This window comes from Oncorhynchus mykiss, chromosome 1 (assembly GCF_013265735.2).
Source record: "Oncorhynchus mykiss isolate Arlee chromosome 1, USDA_OmykA_1.1, whole genome shotgun sequence".
Classification (NCBI taxonomy): Eukaryota; Metazoa; Chordata; class Actinopteri; order Salmoniformes; family Salmonidae; genus Oncorhynchus; species Oncorhynchus mykiss.
This window is the reverse complement of record NC_048565.1, coordinates 29465245-29490705: the sequence shown is the minus strand read 5'-3', so window position 1 is coordinate 29490705 and position 25461 is coordinate 29465245. Positions and strand designations below refer to the sequence as shown.

Below are 25461 nucleotides of genomic sequence, written 5' to 3'. Positions count from 1 at the left end.
TGGTAAAGAGAATTGTAGCCGCCAAACTGTTTAAATGCTAATGCACCCTGTCCCTGACTACGCCTTATGTGTCTTAGCCTTCACCACAATGGTGACGAAGTGTCCACCAAAAGCCTTAGGACAGAACAGAGAATTAGACTCTCCCCCTGAATACTGTTCAGTCTAAAGGAGATGTTGCATTGGTTTACAGGCCAGACCAAGGCCATTACAATACTTTCCAAGATGTCACTATCCAGGTTGTTAAAATTTTCATTAAGTGTTCAGCAATTTCCAAAGTCAAGTTAAAAGAGACTTAGACAATACCATCGTATCAGATAAAGGATCTTCGCTGAAAGACTGGCAGTCAGTTTTCATGTAATGTATCCTTGCCTGCTTATACTGAAAGTCTCCATAGCTGATGGATTACTAATTATGAGAAAGAGAACTGGATGACAGCCCCATTGATTGCCCACTTAAGAACATGTTAGGATAGATAGCAGCCCACACGGCATAAACCACATTTATTTTATTTTAAATATGACAGCTGTTACAGGGGTGGTTTTCATTGAGAGTCCTTCAAGCAGTAAGTCTCAAGGCTTTCGGGAAACTCTAGCAGTAGTTGATGGGCGTTGATTAAGCTGTTATACGGCACAATTGGAACCACTCTGTTCTCGTTCTCTCTGTTGCGGCAGTGACGGATGTGCTGTTGAAAAGGTATTGGATTTGGTTAAAACACAGAACAGTGAAAGATTTACAGCCACTGGTCAGTGAGGTTTACAGAGGTCCTGCAATGCTCTACTGGTTTCTTTTGTGCTGCACTCTGGGTAATGTTAATGCCCAGAAAAAGCACTGAGGAGGTCATATGCTCTGAAAACCCCTGGCAAAGACTGACTTTGAAGTAAAAAAATGAATAAAATAAAAAATAAAAAGCCATTTATTTGAATGACATTTTGACTTTGACGTTTTGATTCAATGCTATAAATTGACATTCTTCTGCCAGTAGTTTTTTTTTTAAACTTAAATGAGCCATACTATACACCAGAAGGGTAACTTTGAAATGTTATTTCACGGCAGAATCTCCTAAACCTTTGTTATTTTCTTGTGGCGGTAAGGGAAAAGAATGCCAAAAAAAGAGAAAGAATTAATCATGTGCAGTTTCCAGGAGGAGGCCAGGTGGGAAAAGGAGGAGTTAGAATTACACAGAACTCTTTGTCAAAGAAAAAGGTAATTTCACTGGGAATACTCTCTGAAAGTTGTGTACCAGGGTAGCTGACCATGTCTTGCTCTTTTTCGTGACAATTATTCTGCAGTAATGTAAGTTCCTGCTTGGTTAAACAACCCAAACCCTTTTAGTTCATGCTGTGTTATTTGGCAACAAAACTAATTACCAATCAAACTCTCAAGTTGTACCAAGAGGTTATCTCCCTAAACAAAACTATATATGAAAAAGAAGTCTTACTTGTGGGGATGTGAATTGGATCCTGCTCGATATGTTACAGGCTCTCGTAACCTGGAACCATGATCTTTTGAGGGAAGCCTTCAAGTTCACAGCAACAAATGCCCTCAATCACTCAGGGAGATGCAGACTCTCTCTGCTGGCCAATTACTGTTTTTTAAAAGCCTGGGGCGCCCAGGAAACTTTGACTCTTGGAAATGAAGTCCAATCTTAGAAAGAAACATAGCTGCTATTAAAATCTTTATCATTCTGTAAATCACAAGTGATTTGTTTTACCCCATGGCTTGTTCAGATACATCCTTGCTGCTGTTGCAGAGGTTAAGAGGTTACTGCAATTGAGGAAAGCAAGCTTATTTTTACAACTGGTCCTAGAAGAAAAGGAAATAATTTTCTTTTTTTTCTCTTTTGGGGCACTCTGAACAGCCAAAGATCTCCTCTGTGTCATAATTGCCTGAAGTGAGTGAGCAAAGGCCCTGGACTCCTGATGTTAGTGTGGCTCTTTCATGAGGGGTATGGAGTCAGACCTTCTTTAAAAGATCAGTCTCTCTGGAGGATATTACTGTGTGTTGTTTATGTAATAAAAGCATTTTGAAAGAAGTGGAAAAAATACTGTTTTATTTATTGTTCCTACCAATATGTTTCTACTACTGAGGTGTTCAATCTGGACTATTGTTTTTGTTTTACCTTGCAGTTATTCTCTCTCAATTACAGTTATACATATTGCATTTCTGAATACCAATAGTGTGAATATTGATTGATTTTGAAGATCATGAAAAAAGTGGATGCCAAAAGTGGCAGAGAGGATAATGTAATTATGAATAAAATCACTCCAATTAAACATCACTATGTTAACTTTTGGAGAGCACACACACTCAGCTCTCAACTCCACATAATGTAATTACACAATTTGGAGAGAAAAAAAAAACAGAAAACGAGAACACTCAAATTGAGGTATGAACATTAACAGCAGATGGATTATGAAAAATCTGTTCCTGCCTCTGGTGCTACGGGTTAAGAATGACACTCCTACTCCCAGCCCCACCATACCTATTGAGAGCTGATAGGCCCTCTGCTACTAGACAAGGGTCTTGACTGAGGACACTTTGATACTGCAGCCTTTATTCACCAAAGTGTTCCTAGTGCCCAGCTGATGGAGGATGTCCCAACCATAAAGTCGACTACAGAGGTGACAGAACACAAAATAGGTACATTGTTCCCAGGGCCTAGAACCACCCTTATGTCCCTGAGTGACCCCGTACTTTTTATTATTCAGGGGTGAGTCAAATGGATACCCTACCAGCTATTCTGCCCTTTCCCATCTGCTTTCCTCCACTCTCCCTGTCTGGGCCCAGATGTGAACTGCTCCCAGAGTCAGTTACCAGCATAATTGAAAGTGCTCTGTCATCACTTTCAGCCAAACACTGATGAATGTGAAGTTGAATGAGGTTTGGGTTTTAGTGATACGGGGGAAGTCTGGCTGAGATTTATCACTGGTGGCTTATGAGGCTACAAGAGGTCATTTAAGCAGAAACGCCATCTACCCCTCTATGATCTGTAAATTATTACTCATTAAACCAGCACACCTTAAATCAGTCTAGTTTAACTTGGACCTGAATGTTACTGCAGTCAATATGATGCTTTACATGGGAAACTTAAATTAAAACAGTTTTGATTGTCAAGAGCCAACTACTGTAGACACAATCCAATGTAGCAGAATATGTTCTAGAAATAATGAGTATGCAATAACTAATAGTCAACCCACTTGAATAAAGTCATGAGCAAAAGCATATACTCTATCAAGTCCAGTTTAAAATTCAAAGATGACAGTAGCTGTGTCAACTGCTCTCTGGAAGAATAGATTTACTGCGTAATCAACTCAAAGACAAATGCCATCTCCATTTGACTATCGAACCAAATTGAATCATTCAAGTATTGTCAGATGTCCCAGCTAGCTATCTAGTAGCCTATTACCATGATTGGCTACGTCAGTTGTTAAGGTGGTCATCAGAAACAAGCCAGCCATAACCATGGATTTATAAAACAATCACAACATCACACATTGATAAATTGTATTCAGAAACAATCAATATTGTATTCAATAACCTAATTTTCCATCTCTGGCATGTCTAATTGGCTAGCTTGATACTCAACTAAAGAAAACATAGCAGTTGAAGCTATCTTTGCCATAGCTTGTTACTGGTCCTCTCCAATGAGCTTGTAAGCCTGCCAATACCAGATATTTCTGAGGGCTGAGCCAGCAGGCTTTAAGCCCTTTAAAATCGACCTGAACTGTACTCAAAAGTTAATGGGAAACACACAAACTGTATTAACTCTGACAAGGTTTGAGACGTAATTTGAAAAGAAGGTCTGTTACGTCTACAACTATCTGTATCTTTGTACATGTGCATTTCAGATAAACTGTAGTACATTTTAGGTATTTTTAGCAGTGCTCTCCTGAGAATCAGTTTAATTTGTAAATTATGAAAATCAATTGGGCTAATATTAACTATCTGTAATGTTTCAAACAACATGCTTTATGTAAATGCCATACTAGTGTGCACATCATTATGTGTCTTACACACAGCTTCCATAGCAACATTTACAAGACCTTTTGAAAAACCTATGAAACCTGATTCAAACTCTGATTCGACATCCAAATGCAAAGCGTAGGAGGTGAGCAAGTTCTCATTGTCTCTCCCTTATTAGAGCACACCCCCAGCTGCCTGGGCTGTCAGGGCCTGGGTCCTGGCTCCCGTCCAGCACTGCTCTGATCTGGGCTTTTTTGTGATTTGAAGAGTATGGTGGTTTGCTGAGTTGCTGTCCTAAAGCCATGTTGGAATGCTAGAGCGGCAGTGGAGGTGCAGAGGAGGGAAGTGACCTCACTGTGTGATGTTTGAGAGGGAGTGGGCCAGGGGCTACACAGCGAGGTTGGCTATATTATAAATAAAGCAAAGCATGGTTTCTTCACAGAGATAGGAAGTTGGGTAAAGGTGAATGCCAGCTCTCGCAGCACAGTTGTAAAGGGTGACCTCTATTGTAACTCTGTCTCAAGGCAGCCAAAATCCCATGGCCGAAATGTATTTTTGAAAGAATTGTGCCAAACCCCAAATATACAATATGCTTTCTATGACAATATCAAAAAAATGTTCACAAGTATTTTTATTCTTACTCTATGGTAACATTTTAACATGGCAGATTGAAAAATATTTTGACAGATACAACACTAAGCATCAGACAAAATGAGAGGTTAGGGATTTTCTGGGGAAGTTTATAAAAATAAAAAAAAGAATAAAAAAATGATTGAACTACAAAAATCCACATTAAGGTTTCATAAACTGTGTGAACATACACTAAAGAAAGTAAACATAATATTTTGCAGGGAATAATATGTTTAACTTACCCACGGTTTGTGTGTGAATTGGACCCAGCATTTACCTTGCACATGAGATAACCTATTGGAATGTAGAATGTGTGCTGAAGAGTGATCATGACTGGCCTGCTTGGATGGGCCTCTGCGTGTCTCATCTGGAACAAAGGACCAGGACCCTGCATTCCATAGTCACAGCAGCCACAGGCACCAACACCTGACAGGAGACACAAAGACACAAGACAGACACACTTTAACAGGAAGCAGTTTCCAGGGTAAACAGAGCTCACCTGGATACACCACAAATAAGTGAAACTCAATCTGACTTGTTATCAGACTGCTGTCTCTGTCTAGGTTGTCCCACTGGAACCAATAGCAGACCAACATAATGCACTGGCAATTGGTTCTGCTCTGTCATTTATTTTGGCAACATGAAGAGAAACAACTTAACACCAACAGAATTCAATAGCATCCAAGTGTTTTAACTTGCTTGGACTGTAAACTTCTATCCCACACAGATTCAATTACACTGAAGGCAACCTTATAATTTGGTTAAAATATTTATCCTGCTGAAATTACTTAATAATTTTAAGTGTGGGTGAATCCCCCAAGAATAAATCAATAAATGGACTGTTGCCTATGGGAAAATCAGCAGAGTAAATTAATATTAACTTGCAGATGGTTGGGTATAGGGCATCAGTGTGGCTCCTAACTAACAATTGATTAACTTGTAAATTCCCATCGCCCAGCTGTTGTTCAGGCTGTTTACCATAATAGAGGGGGAGCAGTAGAGAAAGGATCCAGATGCTTTGAGTGCAGAGGAAAGGCAATCTGTCATTCTTCTGAACTACCTACAACTGATGGATTCTGCTTTGAATGGGTATTGGTTTTAGTTAAACATGACAGAGTGAGGGATGACATGTCATTGGTAACAAAGGTTTAGAGGTCCGACAACGCCTCAGCAATCCCTTTTTTTCAGCCAAGGCAACCTCTTGTGCATGTACCAGCTGCTAATTAAGGGAAGAAGTTGTTGGGCTACATTTTTTGTTCATGGTACTGTCTGCCAAACTTTGCCTGAATGTAAAAACAGACTTAACCTTCCACATCTCTATGTAAGGTGATGTTTTTGTCAACTGAAGTTGGATTCTATAGAGCAGTCCACTAAAAACCAAGGTCAGACCTTTGCCCTGCATACATATAGACGTTTAAACAGTAACCACTGGCAGGCATCCTCCCAGTACCCTGCCCTAAACCTTACTCCCTGTTACTAGCTAGCTACGAGCTGTTACTCTACCCTGCACCTTAGAGACTGCTTCCCTATGTACAATGCGTTCGGAAAGTATTCAGTTTCCAAATTGTGTTACGTTACAGCCTTATTCTAAAATGTATTAAATAAAAAAATGGTCCTCATCAATCTGGACACAATTACCTATAACGACAAAGCAAAAACAGTTTTTTAGAAATGTATGCAAATTTATTAAAAAATAAAAACAGAAATATAACATTTACATAAGTATTCAGACCATTTACTCAGTGCTTTGTTGAAGCACCTTTGGCAGTGATTACAGTCTTCTTGGGTATGACGCTAGGTACACCTGTATTTGGGGAGTTTCTCCCATTCATCTCTGCAGATCCTCTCAAGCTCTGTCAGGTTGGATGGGGAGCGTCACGGCACAGCTGTTTTCAGGTCTCTCCAGAGATGTTAGATCGGGTTCAAGTCCAGGCTCTGGCTGGGCCACTCAAGGACATTCAGAGACTTATACCAAAGCCACTCCTGCGTTATTTTGGCTGTGGGATTAGCGTCGTGGTCCTCTTGAAAGGTGAACCTTCGTCCCAGCCTGAGGTTATGAGCACTCTGGAGCAGGTTTTCATCAAGGATCTCTCTGTACTTTGCTCCATTCATCTTTCCCACAGTCCTGACTAAGGCCAAAGAGTTCAATCTTGGTTTCATCAGACCAGAGAATCTTTAGGTGCCTTTTGGCAAACTCCAAGCGGGCTGTCATGTCCCTTTTACTGAGGAGTGGCTTCCGTCTGGCCACTCTACCATAAAAGCCTGGTTGGTGGAGTGCTGCAGATATTGGTCACCTCCCTGACCAAGGCCCTTCTCCTCCGATTTCTCAGTTTGGCCGTGCGGCCAGCTCTAGGAAGAGTCTTGGTGGTTCCAAACTTCTTCCATTTAAGAATGATGGAGGCCACTGTTCTTGGGGACCTTCAACGCTGCAGAAATGTTTTGGTACCTTTCCCCAGATCTGTGCCCCAACAAAATCCCGTCTCAGAGCTCTACGGACAATTCCACCGACATCATGGATTGGGGTTTTTGCTCTGACATGCACAGTCAACCCTGGGACCTTAAATAGACAGGTGTGTGCCTTTCCAAATCATGTCCAATCAATAGAATTTACCACAGGTGGACTCCAATCAAGTTGTAGAAACATTTCAAGGATGATCAATGGAAACAGGATGCATCGGAGCTTAATTTCGAGTCTCATAGTAAAGGTTCCTGAATAATTATGTAAATAAGGTATTTCTGTTTTTTTATTTGTATAAATTAGCACAAAAAAAAAATAATAATAATGTTTTTGCTTTATCATTATTGGGTATTGTGTGTAGATTGATGAAAAAATATATCTATTGAATCAATTTTAGAATTAAGGTTGTAACTTAACAAAATGTTGAAAAAGGGAAGGGGTCTGAATACTTTCCGAATGTACTTTATGTTTTCGTTCCCATCTTAACATAACGATCCGCTTAACTTGGCCCTTAATTTGGTAAGCTGCAGCTGTCTCCTGGGCACATGTGCATCCAACACGGTCCTCAAATGCTGATTTCTCACAGAAATGCACACATTCATTAATGTAACTAGGCCTAGGACCCCTAGACAAAGCGAGTGCAACAATATCCATAAGATAGTTATTCGGTCCTCAATAATTATGACAAAATGACATTCATAATAATTTAAAAAAAAAAATATATATATATATATATATATATATATATATATATATATATATATATTATTAGTACAACAAAAAGGGAAAAACGCAACTGTATAGAGTTTTGGTTAGCCAGATATTTAAAAATCTAGACATCTGGGTTTAGTCAAATAGAAAGAAAACCTTCACATCAAAAATACATTGGATGGCCTCAGTTACAGACAGTGATGTCGTAGCCTCCTGTCCAACAACTAGAAAGCCAGTCGCTAAGCAGACCTGAGCAAGACGTGGCATGGTGAATGGTCCACTGCACTCTGCCTCTCATGTAACCTTGACTCTCAGTGACCCTCAGCTCCTCAGGGTGAGGTACATGTGGACCTTCCATCCAGTTCCAGCTGCAGGATCACATGTAGTCAGTGTAAGGGATGCCACCAGAGTCCAGGGAGGAACCAGCCAATCCAGAGCCCCTAGCAAGGCTCCAGTTGAGCTCTGGTCAGTAAAACACTGGCGTGAAATCTGGAGGTCTCATAGGGATCGTATAAAGAACACTTCTGCAGAACTCATCACTTGCTGCCAAATCTTGTTAATCTCTCATTCTAGCACCTTAAAGGAAAACGCCACCAAAAAACTACTAATCGTTGTTGATATAGACCCAAAATGGTTTGCATGTCAGTAGTCAAGTTTTCAAGATACTGTATATAACGTTCAAAATACAAATTTGCATCATATGATGCAAAACACAGCATCACATTTATTTATTTTTTACCTTTATTTAACTAGGCAAGTCAGTTAAGAACAAATTCTTATTTTCAATGATGGCCTAGGAACTGCCTTGTTCAGGGGCAAAACGTCAGATTTTTACCTTGTCAGCTCAGGGATTTGATCTTCCAACCTTTCGGTTACAAGTCCAACGCTCTAACCACTAGGCTACCTGCCACCCCACACATGATGCAAAATGCATCAGAGCGACTGTATTTCTGTATTTTGAAAGTTATATATCTTGAAAACTTGAATGCTGACATGCAAAACATTTTTGTACTACATCGACAATGGACTTTTTGAGTGGAATTTTCCTTTAAGGACAACTAGGATTTTGAGTATTGCTTGATTTCAAAACTTTCAATACTTGATTTCAGTACATTGAGTTATTGTGGATATTATTTTAGCACCATTCTCACTGTCTGTATGTATAACAAATGTATATCTTTAAAAGTAACCCCATCAGCATCTATACTTGAGTATATTTTAAGTATAAAAAAGACAGTAATATAAGTTACCAAAAAACGATAAATAATTTCCAGTCTACAGTACAGCAGGATGTGGGATCAACATCTTTAAGGCTTGCTGTGGTGTTGCAGTGAGAGGACTCTAGAGTGAGCCCATGTAGCCAGACTTCTCACAGACATGACCACTGGCTGAAGCCATCTGTCTGAACCAGGCAGGAGAAGACCGGACTCCCCACATGAAAAAAAAACAAGTGTAAGGTTTTCAGCAGACAGGGAGGCTCTGTAGGAAACACTAGAAAACCATTAACTGACCACAGTATTATCATTTGCTGGAATGAGCTACAGACAGCTAATGAACTAGCTTTAATGCTTTTCTTTTTTCCCCAGCTGAAATGCACCAGTGAGAGCTCTTGCTTGTACAAAACAGTGTGACAGATCGATGCCTAAATTCCTAAATCAAGGGAAAAGGTTATTCTCTGTCTCACTGGGATTCCACACTCTATCCCTCCTACATCGAAGACCCTCTCCTACCCATTTAAACCAAACAAGTCTCTTTTCTCTACACTCTTAATTAAGAGAGGCGGTATGGCTTTTTTTCTTCTTGGTTATGCTTCCAATGTTAGTGTGTGTAGTGTGAAAACAGATCTGATGGACTTGTGCCCTCAGCTCTCCCTGATCAGGCTCTAGCAGGTATCCTCCATGATTGACAGCCGACAGGTCAGCAGCCCTTCTCTCAGACTGTTAGAGGGTGGGCGTTAAAGAGATTTGGAATGCCTGGGACCCTGATTGCTTTATTGCTCGCCTGTCAGAACCATTGTACAGCTCTGTATTATTAGGGCTTGCCATCTCTCACCGTCTGGAAGGCGTCACGTCTCAGCTCTGCATAAAGAACCACCGCCACACTATTCAAAACCCTCTTTCTTTTTGGCTCAAAGAAAAAAGGCACAGATTTTTCAACACAATTGCTTGTGTTGTTTTGTCAGATTGTGTCACCAAAGTGTCTCCTGGGAATGGGTTTGATGGCACTGTGCAATATCAAACTGAGACGAAAGATTCTGTTTTGTTATTATCACAGACATATCCCATTTGCATTTTCCAAAACGACAAACTGAATGGATCCATGACTTACCTGATATAATCATGTTGATTACCTCAAATCTAAAAGAGATCAGAATTAGTTGATATGCAATTTACTTGCTGTTTGTTTTCAGTGTACTATTTACAATAATCCATGAACTGCCAATATTACAATCATTTTCCTTTTATGCAATATCTACAATGACTATTACAGCATCAACATTGTCCTGTGTGATAGTCATGTTGTCATCCAATAGCCAATCCCATACGAGGAAGACAATTTACATTATATTTTTTACTATCCCCACGCAACTGAGGGAATCAAGACAGTAGAGGCACAAGAAAAAGTCTCCCTAGCACAAAAAATAAAAAGTTATCTTTAGAAGCACCACGCCACAGTATTTGCAATATTAAGGGCAGATAATGCAGATGGTGAGACATGTACTGTATGACTCAGTACGTACATCCTGGTTTACAGACTGGACCCATAACCGATGATTGCTGTTTTGGGTAACTGCTCTGAGAATATGTCTACTCTCAGTGCATCTGTGATAACCACAAGCACTCACCCTGAGGATAGGTTAGTAGGGGATGGTGAACACAAGGCTGTACTTACTATGCCTACTCTCAGTGCATCTGTGATAACCACAAGCACTCACCCTGAGGATAGGTTAGTAGGGGATGGTGAACACAAGGCTGTACTTACTATGCTTACTTGCAGCACATTGTACAATCTAGACTGCTTCAGTGGTTGGGTCTGAAGTAATGTTTATTGTTAAATGTTTTCATTTGACATAGCCTGTAATCATGGCAGGTGCTACTGATTACATTTTTTTGATTTCTCTCTTTTAAATCTAATGTTACGAACTAGAATGCTGCCTGGGGGCCTGTCCAAACAGTAATTTCACTCCATTGTTCTGCTCTTAGAAGTAAAGGCAGAGTAGAATACAGGAATTGGGATGATAGCTATTATTGCTGTCTAATTATGTTAATTTTGTTTTTTCTTTTTCTCTTCTGCCAGCTGTTTCATTTTTGATAGAGCAATCAAATCCAAAATCCGAAAGTAGATCGCCTTAGTCCAGCAAATTAGCATATAGTACCAGTCAAACGTTTGGACAAAGTACTTATGACAATGTTGATGCTGCAAAAACCATCAAGCGCTATGATGAAACTGGCTCTCATGAGGAACGCCACAGGGAAGGAAGACCCAGAGTTACCTCTGCTGCAGAGTATAAGTTCATTAGAGTTACCAGCCTCAGAAATTGCAGCCCAAAAAAATGCTTCACAGAGTTCAAGTAACAGACATTTCAACATCAACTGTTCAGAGGAGACTGTGGGAAATCAGGCCTTCATGGTCAAATTGCTGCAAAGAAACCACTACTAAAGGACACCAATAAGAGACTTGCTTGGGCCAAGAAACACAAGCAATCTATCCTTTGGTTTGATGAGTCCAAATTTGAGATTTCTAGTTCCAACCGCCTCGTCTTTGTGAGACGCAGAGTAGGTGAACAGATGATCTCCGCATTTGTGGTTCACACCGTGAAGCATGGAGGTGGTGTGATGGTGCTTTGCAGGTGACACTGTCAGTGATTTATTTTAGAATTTAAGGTACACTTAATCAGAATGGCTACCACAGCATTATGCTGCAATATGCCATCCCTTCTGCGTTGCGCTTAGTGGGACTATCATTTTTTGCCTACACAAAGTATCCATATCTTTTGACTTATTCCACATTTTGTTGTGTTGCAGCCTACATTCAAAACAGATGAAATATATTTTATTCTCACCCATCTACACACAATACCCCAAAATGACAAAGTAAAAGCATGTTTTTAGAAATGTTTGCAATTTTATTGAAAATGGAATACAGATATCTAATTTACATAAGTATTCCCACCCCTGAGTCATCGCATGTTAGAATCACCTTTGGCAGCGATTACAGCTGTGAGTATTTTTGGGTAGGTCACTAAGAGCTTTGCACACCTTGACTGTACAACACTCACATTATTATCTTTCAAATCCTTCAATCTCTGTCAAGTTGGTTGTGGATCATTGCAAGTCTTGCAATGATCAACAAGCCAATTTAAATCAAAACTGTAACTAGCCCACTCACGAACATTCAATGACATCTTAGTAAACAACTCCAGTGTATATTTGGCCTTGTGTTTTAGGTTATTGTCCTGCTGAAAAGTAGATGTGTCTCCCAGTGTCTGTTGGAAAGTAGACAACCAGGTTTTCCTCTAGGATTTTGCCTGTGCTTAGCTCTATTTAGTTTGTTCTTATCCTAAAAAAAACCTCCCTTGCCGATAACAAGCATACACATAACATGATGCAGCCACCATCATGCTTGAAAATATCAAGAATGGTACTCGGTGATGTGTCGGATTTACCCCAAATGCAACACTTTCTATTCAGGACATAAAGTACATTTCTTTGCCACATTTTTTGCAGTTTTACTTTAGTGCCTTATTGCAAACAGGATGCATGTTTTGGAATATTTCTTATAGATATGTTAGCTGACAACTTAACCAAAACGATGGTGAGAAATCAACGTATCGTGATTCTGTATGGCCAGATTGCTACCAAGAATGACAAGAGAACGGCCATGTGAGGAATCAAAAGTGACTAATTTCATCTTGTTCTTGATACCATGTCTTGTTTTGAGGTGTTTTGACTGATTTCATGTCAACTGGCAAAAAAAATGCTAGCTAGTTCACCAACAACTGTAATGATGTCTTTGAGAAACAAGTGCTAATTGTGGAAATGTATTTATGTTTTCAATAAACATTGGAGATGAAATACAGCTTACATGTGGTCAACAACCTAAGCCATCCCAGTCTGTTTTGCCCCATAGTTGCGCACATGTCGGTTTTGTTGCTAAAAACATAACTAATCTATTCTTTACAGGGTTCCATCTTTTCACTTGGTCATTTAGGTTAGTATTGTAGAGTAACTACAATGTTGGTGATCCATCCTCAGTTCTCTTATCACAGCCATTAAGTAAATGTTTTAAAGTCACCATTGGCCTCATGGTGAAATCCCTGAGTGGTTTCCTTCCTCTCCGACAACTGAGTTAGGAAGGATGCATGTATCTTTGTAGTCACTGGGTGTATTGACACATCATCCAAAGTGCAATTAATAACTTTACCATGCTCAAAGGGATATTCATGTCTGTTTTTTTTTACCCATCTACCAATAGGTGCCCTTCTTTGATATGAATTGTAAAACCTCCCTGGTCTTTGTGGTTGAATCTGTGTTTGAAATGCACTGCTCGACAGAGGGACCTTACAGATAATTGTATGTGTAAGGTACAGAGATGAAGTAGTCACTCAAAAATCCATGCAATTTATGTGACTTGTTAAGCAAATTTTTACTCCTGAACTCATTTAGCCTTGCCATAACAAAGGGGTTGAATACTTATTGACTCAAGACATTTCAGCGTTTCATTTTGAATTAATTTGTAAACATTTCTAAAAACATTTTCCACTTTGACATTATAGGGTACTGTGTGTAGGCAAGTGACACAAAATCTCAATTGAATCCATTTTAAATTCAGGCCAAAATGCAACAAAATGTGGAAAATATTAAGGGGTGTGAATATTTTCTGAAGGCACCCTCCGATCTTATATCCCTTTGTACATAGTGCCTTCTATACCACAATATAGATCCCCTTTGTTCTCCAAAATAAATATACACTGGCACAGTCAATAGTGTCTCTATAGACATCCCCAGTTGTTAAAAAAATAAATAAATATCCTAATTCCCCAGGCAAAGATGACAGGCTGGCAGGTTGTTGAAGGTCATTTGAGCAGTGGCTCCTGGTCCCCCTGGTGCCAAGGGAATGGTCAGGCTGCTTCCCAAACGCTCACGCCTGCTCCAGGCCACAACGGAGACAAGCCCATAGGGGTGCCATGTCCCTGTCTCCGTGGAGACGAGGCGACGGGCCGGCCAGAGCTCACTCACACCTTTCTGGTCAGCGCCTCCAAGTCTCTGAGGAGACCAGACCAGCCTAACAGCAGCAGTCGCAGAACAACTTGTTTTTTCAGCCCCTCACCATCTCTTTTTTGTTGTCTCCTTTAATGCCAGTACAAGCACATAGCGGGATGCCCCACCTCCAGTCCGACCCTCCTGCCCTGGCAGCACTACCCCTGTGAGGCCTGCTGGGAACAGTGGTGAGATGTGAGATAAGACCTGCGAGTCTGGGCAGGGCCTGAGAGGGGATAGGACGCTTTGGGACAGCCCACGCTGTCTGTGGACCAGGCTCTATTATGTTTGTATCAGGGTGTGTGAATCCACCATTCCCAAATGCCGCCTACTTAAAGATCCTTTCAATTCATTTCAAAATTGGCTGTTGCTGTGAGACTGGCTGGCCTAATTCAGTTCATTATCCCTGCTGATATATACCACGGCTTTCTGTTGGTATGCGTGTTATGTCTTTGTCTCTTATTAGATCTACAATGTAATACTGTGACTGTTGTGTATTAAATACAGTATTAAAATGTGTATAGGATGACAGACAGCTTTCTTCAATCCATGCTCACACCAGTAGCCCTATTGATTTTGAGCAAGCTGCGACTTTGTTCTTCTGTGTGTCTTGATCTGAGAAATAAGTGTTAACCCCTTCATCACTTTACCCCAGTGTGTCCTTACTGGAAGCCATATTGATTTTGTTTTTGGGAGCATCCTCCCATTGCCCATGCCCTTTACCACTGGGACTCATCTAATTGTTTATCTCTGGACACTTTCCTGCCTTCACTCCCTTCTGTCTCATTATGTGCCAAGATTTGACAAGTCAAGTCTCCCCACACTCTCAAATCTCGCTTTACAACATGTCGACCGGCAAAACACTACAGATGGCTTACTTCTCAACAGACCCTCCCACATGGAACGCTACAAACATGACAACAGAACACACTTGCTAAAATACACACAAATCGACATATAACCAACCACTCACTATGAACCTGATTACACATACGCCATACAGACAAGTAAACACCAGAACCCCACACAGTGATTTCAGACTCAATGATTCTACCATAAATGTGCTGACAAATGTTGAAGAGCACAACATTTGAAAAGGAAAACTAGAAGGAGACCTTTAGTAAATGTTGGCAATATTGATATTGAAATAACAATACTGTCTGCAACACCACTAGCTACTAGTAGCCAGTAGCCATATTTGAATTTGAGTAGGATCCCCATTAGCTGCCACTGATGGCATAACTCATCTTCCAGACCTACTGTATACTGTATTACACTTCGTTACATATTCTGACTGATATTTTTCTCCATAACTGTCAAAGTGTCTCTCACTAGGCACAAGGGGGAAGTTTGTGTTACAGGCTGTATTCTTTTGAATATTGTCTTTTTAAATGCAGTTTCTTACCAGCATTCCAAACGATTTCAGTCCCAAGAAAGCCCTTGGTCAGGATATATCAGTGAGTTAACTCTATAGAAGTGGGCCAGATCAATAAGCACATTCTCAGAGAGGAGCCAGAGAAGAGTTGGAGGCAGGCACGGGAGAGAAGCAGTCAGGGAGCGGGAGAGGCAGGGAGCAATCAGAGCTCTGTGTTTCTGTGTGCCTTCAGGAGTAGATCGATGCTCTGACAGGAGCCCTGCTTTGTTTTCTCTCACTGTTCAGGTGTTAGAAGTGCTTTACATGATTGCTTAAAGGTTTTTGTTTGCCTACTTGTGTATTTGTTTGTCATTTTTGGTTCAGTCTATTTAAACTATTCCCCCATTGTCCATTTTGTTAGTAAGGTAGAGGACATGGCCAAGTCACTGTATTTATCATAGAGTATGACTTACATGAATCGCAAAGATATAAATGTATAGACTGTGATCATTATAATAAACTATAGAAATTATAGACCGTCTGCGCTTTTTTATACTAAATAGTGTCGGTTCCATATAATAAACTGCAACGCAATCTGCTATGTAAAATATATAAGCTAGTTTCAGGGTATATAACATATTAATAGACTACATCACAATTAGCTGACTTCTGCATTCTCTCTACAACTATTCAACACAAGTTAGCCTGTTTGTAGAACTTCAAGTTCAAAATATGTAAGTGCTAATGCCCGAGAAGCCAGTGTTTGGAGGATATATTGGCACAGGTGTTGTTAGGCCCGAGACGAAACTGTGCCAATATATCCTCCAAACAACGACTTCGAGGGTATTATCACTTTGATACAACAGGTTACCAACTTATTCAAATAATGATTGACATATTTTCATTAAAATCATTATTTTGATAAATTTATTCATACTATTTCAACCTTCCACAAGATATAGTCCCAACACAAATCTAGAGTTTCTAGGGACGCGAACCAATCGTTCAGTCTTTTTGTACTGTATCTATGTATCCAGTCGTTCGTTCTAGATGTTCCATTGCCATACTGGCTGGCGACGTTCTTATCCCTTGCTTGCTAGCTAGCCAACCACGGCTAACTTACAGTCACATCAAAAAGTGCAGCCAGAATAACAGCAAAGTAGCTGCATTTGTTTAAGCTTTTTTCTAGTGACATCCATAACAATGAGCTAATGAGGCGCCATTTCGCCTGGCATAGAAAATGTGCTCACTCGTCAGGACACTGTTGTTCAGAGGAGCTAGCCAACAACACAGCTACAGTACATAATCACTTCAAACTAAAGCTGGAAAGATGGCAAATTAACTGTGTTTTGTTTTAATAGAATATATATATATTTTTGTATATATCCATAAAAATGATGCCAACTGATTCATGATTTTTGTCTCTGTCTGTCTCGTCCAGACACCTTTATTACTATGGGACAGCAGGAGATAGAATTTGAATATTGAAACAATGTTGCAAATGTCGGGGAGACAGACGGCAAAGTCTATACAAATCTCCGCTGTTGATAACGAAATGTTAGTCTAAAATAAATGTGAAATAATGCATACATGCTTTGTATAGTGGAGATCAGGTTTATTAGTTGTCTGGCTGGACTGATGAGGCACCGGATTGTGCAGTCAGATGGAACAGAGTAAATAGATATTTTAACGTCATAGATTTAGCCGGTGGGAACTTGTGGAATAGACACTGGCTAGAATGCAGTTTTAACCAATCAGCATTCAGGATAAGAACCACCCATTGTATAATGATTAACAATACCCAGGCTCTCTATATCTCAACAAGGGAGTAATGAGGCTCAAAAAGTGGTTGGTGCTTGTAAGTACCCACAGAGAGGGTATCCTTGGAGTGTATTCCATATTGAAGGGCAGTTTTCTTCTGACTGGAATGGCCTTAGACATTCTTTGTCATCAGAATTTTTCCATTTCTCACATGGCCACCTAAACCAAGTTAAGCACTTGCCTCTCCAAATAAGCTGCCCAGAATTACTCCTAATAAGAATTTGTGAGTGTAGGCTGCTCCTCTGAAAGGTGTTGACCGCAAAGGACAAATAGGTGTCAATAGATCTGGTCACAGCTCCTATGGGACATTGAGAAACATGAGCTCCTTTCCAAGGCTTAATAAGACAGCACAGATGCACCCTTGTATCAGCATAGCCCTGTGTCTCATTGTACTTTGGCCTTCCAACCCGGCCAGCACAGGACCAGTATTGCAGCGGCCGCGTGAGTGGGTCTCATTAGGACTGGCAAAGGAAAAGCGGGGTCAAGATACATAAAGGTACCCCAAGCTAAGGAGCATGCCTCTAAGATGAGCTGGGAGCTCCACCTAGTCCTAAGGCCACCCCTCCAGACCTCTGGCCCTCCCCGTCGTGACCTCCTATCTCTACCATTATTTGATGAAGCAGAGCTTGATAATTATTTTGTGTGGATGGAGAAGGGGGCACAGTGTGAAAAGAGTGTGTCACTCTGAGGGAAAGGATAGCAGGAGATGACAGAACAGAGAAGAAAAAAACTGAAAAAAGATCAAAAGCGGCCCTTTCACTTTTCATGCCTGCGAAGGCTCCAAAGAGGATAAGGAACAATCGGGCCTGGGGTCTCCTGTCCTCTCTGGCAATTAGACTCAGCTGATGAAGTGAAAGGGATGAATGGCAGGTTTCAAGGCCTTCTCTAGGATTCACACAACAGGGTGTGTTTTTCCCTTCTTCTCCTTTATCTTCATCTCCCTTCAGAGTGCCAGAAATGCAGCTGAAATATTTCCAAATGAAGACAATGTGGTCTAAGGTGCCAAATCTTAATCATGAGGACTGATGAGATTGAAGGGGTGTTAGAGTCTGATGGGGAACAAACAGACAGCATTCAATCCTGTGCATTTTTGCACGACCAAAATAACAAAGTAGGGATTCACACTTATTAGAAACTACTTTTGTTTAACATACACTTCTACAAGTTCATGCATATCTGTTTAGGTAAAACATTTACTTCATTCTGGATTGAAAAGGTACAATACCCATGTGGCTAAAGCAGACGGACCACACATATGGCAAAGTGTTAAGATGTGTGAATGCATTGACTAATACCTAATAGAGGGCCGTGGCCAATTAAAAGCAATTTCATTACCATTTGATTGAATGTATGCCTCTTTTTCTAATACAAATGTGTGTTAGAGTAAGCCAGTACATGTTTACAATGAATTTAAGACCTATAAATGAACTTAAAATCAAGATGTGTTTAGTTAAAACATTGAAACATCTAACTCTACTTAATGTGACCCAAACTCAATTTAGCATGAGAGAAGTTCTCCACCCCCCTCGGTCTGTTTTCTCAGCCATTGTTAATACAGTATATGGTGGTAAATGGCCCCAGAGGCCCAAACCATGCCGCCACACTGCACTAAAACCTTAAGATGCTTAGTGATATTCTTTAATCTGGCCCACTGATGATGTGTTTAAAGAAGCGCTTCAGATTTTCCAAACTTTGAGGGTTCAAAGTCTAAGAAGCATGGGGTCAGAATGCCAATGAGCTAAATAAAGAGTAGCCAAAACAGGCTTTGGGGGATTTGAAACTCAGTCCCCCCCGAATCCCTTTGATCTAAACAGAGTTACGGCCAAAATAATGCAGAATATCACATGCCAGGCACGGTGGTTCTGCCAACATACTGTCTGTTTGGCATGTAGAATGCAAAGTTCCAGGTTTAATATGGAACGGTTAATATGAACTACATGTGGAATTCATCTCAATTGGATTGTTTGAGGTTCTTTGGAAATAATATTCTAATGAGATGAGGCCCATGTGAAAGTTTTTGTTTTGACCATCTCGAAATGAAACCTCTCACTGTTCTCTCATTTCGAAGACATGACAAGTGTCCTTTCAGATGCTATACATTAAGGGTAAGAAAATTCATTCCTGCTCTTTCTATCACATATTAGCATGTGCCAAAATATGAACTGAAAATAAGCAAATAAGAAAATGACATTTATTAAAAACAAATTGCAATTGCTTTTGATATTTTGACTACACTGGGTTAGTGTTAAATTCCATTTAGCAGAGTGAAATAATATCAGATGTTTTGAAAGACTGCATAAATTTAATTTATAATTGTGATGCCCCTTTCCTATTGCTATATGTAGGAGGAAATTCATATAATGTGCTTTGCATTTAGAAACATCAACTAAAAAGCTTGTGACACATTTTGCCCACAAAAAATGTGGGTAAAACTGTCAAAACTTCCATAATTCAATCTCTACCATAATACACACCAATCTCTACCATAATACACACCAATCTCTACCATAATACACACCAATCTCTACCATAATAAACACCAATCTCTACCATAATACACACCAATCTCTACCATAATACACACCAATCTCTACCATAATACACACCAATCTCTACCATAATACACACCAATCTCTACCATAATACACACCAATCTCTACCATAATAAACACCAATCTCTACCATAATACACACCAATCTCTACCATAATACACACCAATCTCTACCATAATAAACACCAATCTCTACCATAATACACACCAATCTCTACCATAATACACACCAATCTCTTCGTCAAGCCACAGAAATGAGGGTGTGTTCACTACGGTCAGGGGACCAGATTATAACCCTCCAGCCCAAACATGTCACATTGCTTTTCTAGGGCAAAGCAAAACATGAAACGTGAATGGACTTATCTCCAGACACAATATAATCCTACTGCTTGAAAGAACGCACACATACTACAGAATAAGAACCATCATACACTGTAGCTTGTTAAAGTAGCTTTCAAATAACTCAGCAAAAGTCAGAGGTGCCTGGAAAAGTCAACATATTGTACCCAGAACCTTAAAACATCAGCAAATGTCATGAGAACAGACTTTTATTCAGAATAGCTTTTGTATTCATCAAGTAAATAATCACTAGGCTCCTTTATTACATGACTAATCTGCACCATGTTAAAATCCACCAAAAAGCCATGACTCAATATTCAGTTCAGTAACAAAGGAACTTCTCACTTACAACACCGTTAATGAAAAAGGGAGTAGGGAATTGCCAGATAATGGCCATCTTGTTTTAATTGTTCATATATTTTTCTTTTTCTGGGCGACATGGCCATTACTTCCCAGTCACCACTTATCAGCAGAATCACACAGGATTAATGGTTTCACTTGTGCTGGTAAGACATGTTTAAATTGTCCTGATTATCAGTGCAAGAAAAATAATGGTTATTTGTCATTGTGCTATGCAGTAAGTTGAGTAATCTAACAAACACTGAGTTAAGCACACTATTAACCATTCAGGGGAATGCAGACAGTTTGAATGGGATGCACAAGTCAGACAGGCCTATGCAATTGTGGCTATAATGTTTTGGGAAATGTTCACAGAACATAGTGTTGTATGTTGAGGCTGATTGTTAGTTATAGTTAGTTCAAATGTGTCAAGAAGCTAAGTAACATGATGGGAAGTCTTGGGTTTATTGATTTCTTAAGCAGAAAATAATTCTTAACTTTCATGTCCAAGGTACAATTGATGGTCTGGGTTGATTTGAGACTCCCCTCCACAACAAAGACAGTCCATTACAGTATGCTGCAAACCAACCCTGAACTCCACCCAAATGCACTTTACACTGGCATGCCTTTTATGTGTCTTTGAATGTTCTGGTCTCCAAATACAATCAGAACCACATTCTACACACTGTCACATAACCTATCCTATTGTATAAAAACCCTGAAAGATAATGTCTTGTTGAGCTCTGAATAAATAATGCATTAATATCAAATAATGAATGTTGAATAAAGACAAGTCACAATACACTTACTAAAAAAATATATATTTAATAACTTATACAATATATTTTGCAATCCACAAAAAGTACAATTTCTGTCTATGATTTTAGCAATAATGCTCCATTACTAAACTAGAGTGATAGACAATTAAAAATAAACTATCAACAGCATGTCACTTTAATGGGCTGTGTTTTAAAAGTAAGGCAAAATCCATTCATACCTCCGGTAGGTGAGAGATAGTGGGTAGGCTATGTATAACACCCCTAGTACTATTGTGACTAGTACTGTACAGCACGGTTGACACATGTCTTATCTGGTTGATTCAAAGTGAGAAAGGAACACATCTCCAGTGCTCTCAGGGCCATGGTTCCACAGGGTCTTCTCCAGAGGAGAGGATCCTTGAGCCAATCAATATCTTTATTTGATCAATTAAGTGCCAAGGAGAAAAGAAGAGACTATATCTCTCAAGTGCCCATTTTAAAAGAAGTCAGGATTAATGATACCTAATGTAATTTGTCCATATCTTATCACACCTCACTATGGTCTCATCAAAAAGGTTACTTATGTTACTTATGTCAAATTCCAGTCAAACGATATTTACATGAGATTAAATTAGTGTTTAGAGTTCAATCATTCTGATAAGTGTTTTACAAATAACAGTTAATGATTTGAAAAGTATCTAGTCTCAAATTTTTATTTACAGTAAATTCAAGCACTAATAATCGTAGCACCCACATTTGACAGATATAATCTGACTTCTGGAACCCCAGCCCTATGGCAGAGTCTCCATATTTGTACTGCAACGTCCAGGCATGTACCTTCCTCTTTAATCTACTCCATTATTTTCTTGTATGTCTCTTTCAGAGTATCTATTAGCCACTCTCCACTATCTGTTTGTGCAGTGTTTTCTCTCCTTTTTTCCCCATGAATGTTTTATATATTGGAAAGAGAATGATTGTTCACTGCAATGAGGCCAGCCCACGGCCTCAGTAAGACAAATTGCTCCAGAACGCCTAAATGGCAGTCAATGATAACTCATTGTAAGGAGAGTAAGTGACTTCCAATGGAGTGGATGGGGGACGGAGAGTAATGGCAGAGCACAGGTGAAAAATAGATGTTTGGCTCTGTGTAATTACTCCATTAGGGGGCTTTCTGTTAATCTACCAAACCACAGCAAGTGTTTTTACAGCATCCAGGAATAAATGACTGAAACAGGACCGAGAGGAGTCCCACAAGTCTTAACAACACCCTATCAAAACAGACTCTATGAAGTGTTAACTAATGGCCAAATATGCACTCTATTTATGCTCTAGATAAGCACACACATTAGCTACTCCACAGTTAAGTGCACTAATAGATGTAAAGATAAAGTTCATTTATTGACTTGACCAATTAATTAACTGTAGTATGGTAGCACATGTTCAGACAGCTTTAACCTTCCCTCCACGTCGCCCGCTGTTGAATGCATCAGCTGTGAAACATGAAAATCAAGGTTAGCAATAAAAAAGGGACAAAGGAAAAACTGTCCATTAGATATCAGCACCCCCGTCCGGCCCGTTCCCAGACAAACATAATGATCACAATTTTTTTTTTACCATTTGGTGTCTGGCAGCAATACTGCCTGTAGCAATCTACACAAAAGAAGCATGAACAAATGCTGCAATATGGTCTTGAGTTTTGTCTGACCATACAATCTGTTTTCTTAAGTCAACTTTAAAAACACTGCTACGAGCGGTGCCCACAGCTTTATCACTGAATCTCAGATTGACCTTGGACTCGTCTCTTACAGTACTTCCCATCTGTTGGGGTCCCACCCCAGGATACATCCCGACGGGCTTGGGCTTTAAACCTGCTTTTTGCTTTCTTTCAGCTCTCAAATCTTGGTAGGGCCTATCTTATTAGTGTACTGGATGACGTGCCTCAAGTTCAAAGGCGTTTCGGTCTGGAACCTTCTTCAGAGTAATAATGGGAGGGGGTCCATACAGTTGCATATCGGGATATTATTTTAGACGATATATCGTATCCACAATAACGCAATATCATTTTTACGCTAGTTGGCTGTACCTGCACCAAAGCTCCAGTATTTTCCTTAATAGCTTGTACTCCATCTTCTTTTTATTTAGGGAGACCATTTGTTTTCCCATGACTGATGAAAACTCATTTTCTCAAGGCTCTCTCTTGTCCCTCTGCAGCAGACATATGGCGAGCAATATATTTGGAACATCGAATCACAATAGATTCACAGTATCAAACCATAACAAGTGGCGCAGTGGTCTAAGGCCCTGCATCGCAGTGCAAAAGGCATCACTATGGTCCCTGGTTCGAATCCAGGATGTATTACATTCCGGCCGTGATTGGGAGTCCCATAGGGCAGCGCACAATTGGCCCAGCACTGTCTGGGTTTGGCCGGGGTAGGCCGTCATTGTAAATAAGAATTTGTTCTTAACTGACTTGCCTAGTTAAATAAAGGTTCAATAAAATTATATATATATATATATATATATATACACACACAGAACGCTATACATATCTTATCGGCACCTAAATATTGTGATATCATATCGTGAGGTCCCTGGCAATTTCCAGCCCTACTACAGAGTATGAAATCTTGACCTGTTTTTAACCTGGCTGGGGCAGATTGTATGATCCAATGCTACTCCTTCACCAGCTATGTACTTTGTAGAAAGGACTGTTGTTGTTTTACAAGTTGTCTGATGAGTCAAATTTGTTAACTGATTTACAGGTAGGTCTAATTTACCATTATTAAAGAGACGGAAGGCTATGTGTGAGAGAGAGAGAGGAAGCAAGAATTACAGAAATAAAGATAGACCCAAGTAGCCTAAAATAGATTCTGGAATATTATTGTTATTTTTCATTTGCTTTGTTGAACCCATATCCCATTGTCCAGTGAGAGTCTATCAATACAGACTATATTACAATACATTTGTATGGAAACTACATTGATGATACTGAATACACTGTATAAAATATAAAAGCTGTAAATTAATTGAGTGAATCTGATCACACGTCAACATTACGTGGCATTTCCTGCAATGCAAGAGCTTCCATGTGCACATGCTTTTACAAACAAGGCCACCCCAGAACAGACAAAGGAGGACAAATGAATTAGACACTATTTGAAAAATATATTTTGTAATGTGTTTTGTTTATCTGTGCGTTGACTGAGTGTTTGACTATTTCGGGGGAAGGTGTGACTTTCCAAGATGAGTATAGCCAACAACTCACCCTGACGCCATGCGCTGAGAATGATTAACCATGCATTTCTAGATTATGAAGACTTGTATGCTTAATTTGCATACTCGCGATAAGCATAGTCTGAGGGTTTCACCTACCTGCAGTTTCCTTTTAAATAGCTGTAGTTCACTCCCCCATCATTGTCAACTGTCTAACGCATAACGGTTCCGTGCACTTCCCGAAGGAAGGATAACTGCTTCCGCCTTCCATCTCGCGCATGTCTACCTTCAAAAAGCGGGCCACAGCGCCGCTCAGTGGACATATCTGTACAGTCAGGTCTTCCAACATGATATCCCACTGTTCGCTCCTGATGATTCTGGACATTTTCCCGTGTTGTAATAATTACTTTAATGATCTGCAAATTGATTTATAATCGAAAAACCGAAGCAGCATTGGCTACTCAATTAGAATACTGGGTTATTATGTCCATGTTTTTTTTTTAATGTTCGGTGGATTTACTTTTGAAGGCCCAAATTGAAGTTTCAGAAAACGTTCAAGGATCGAGGGTAGTTCTACCCAGCATTGCAAGCAACAATGTAAGCATACCGGCATGTATTTTATTGTTTATTGTTTTTTGAACATTTGATGTACAGTGGATTGCTACATAACTGGACACTAACCAGGGTACTACATTCCAAAAAGAGTTATACTAACATAAACTAATTCTGCAATGTCTAATTTAGATAGATGAAGTTATGCATGATAGTTTATAGGCAAGCCAAAGCTTCTTATGTCTCAACCTAGCATGTTATTTGTCCACACATTCATATTTAAATTCAGACATATATTTCTGTTATATTTCTGTCTGCTGTTTAGGCCATATTCACATTATAATCTATCAAATTTTGCACCTGACCCTTTGTTATTCACATAGCTCTTGTGTGTGTGTGTGTGTGTGTGTGTGTGTGTGTGTGTGTGTGTGTGTGTTGAAATAGCATAAATGTTATATAAAGTATGAGCACGGCAGCCTTATTAGCAGGCTTATTTTTATGGTATCAAAAG

The 25461-nt window shown here is 39.8% G+C and overlaps 1 long non-coding RNA gene across 1 annotated transcript; it reads right to left on the bottom strand.

Moving 5' to 3' along the window:
* Positions 1-500: 500 nt before the first annotated feature.
* LOC110520750 lies at positions 501-24697 on the bottom strand. The gene is made up of 4 exons (XR_002473025.2): positions 24558-24697; positions 4836-5019; positions 1439-1644; positions 501-682 (listed from the first exon to the last, which is right to left on the bottom strand). It is a non-coding gene; the product is annotated as an uncharacterized LOC110520750 (long non-coding RNA).
* Between the last annotated feature and the right edge of the window lie 764 nt (positions 24698-25461).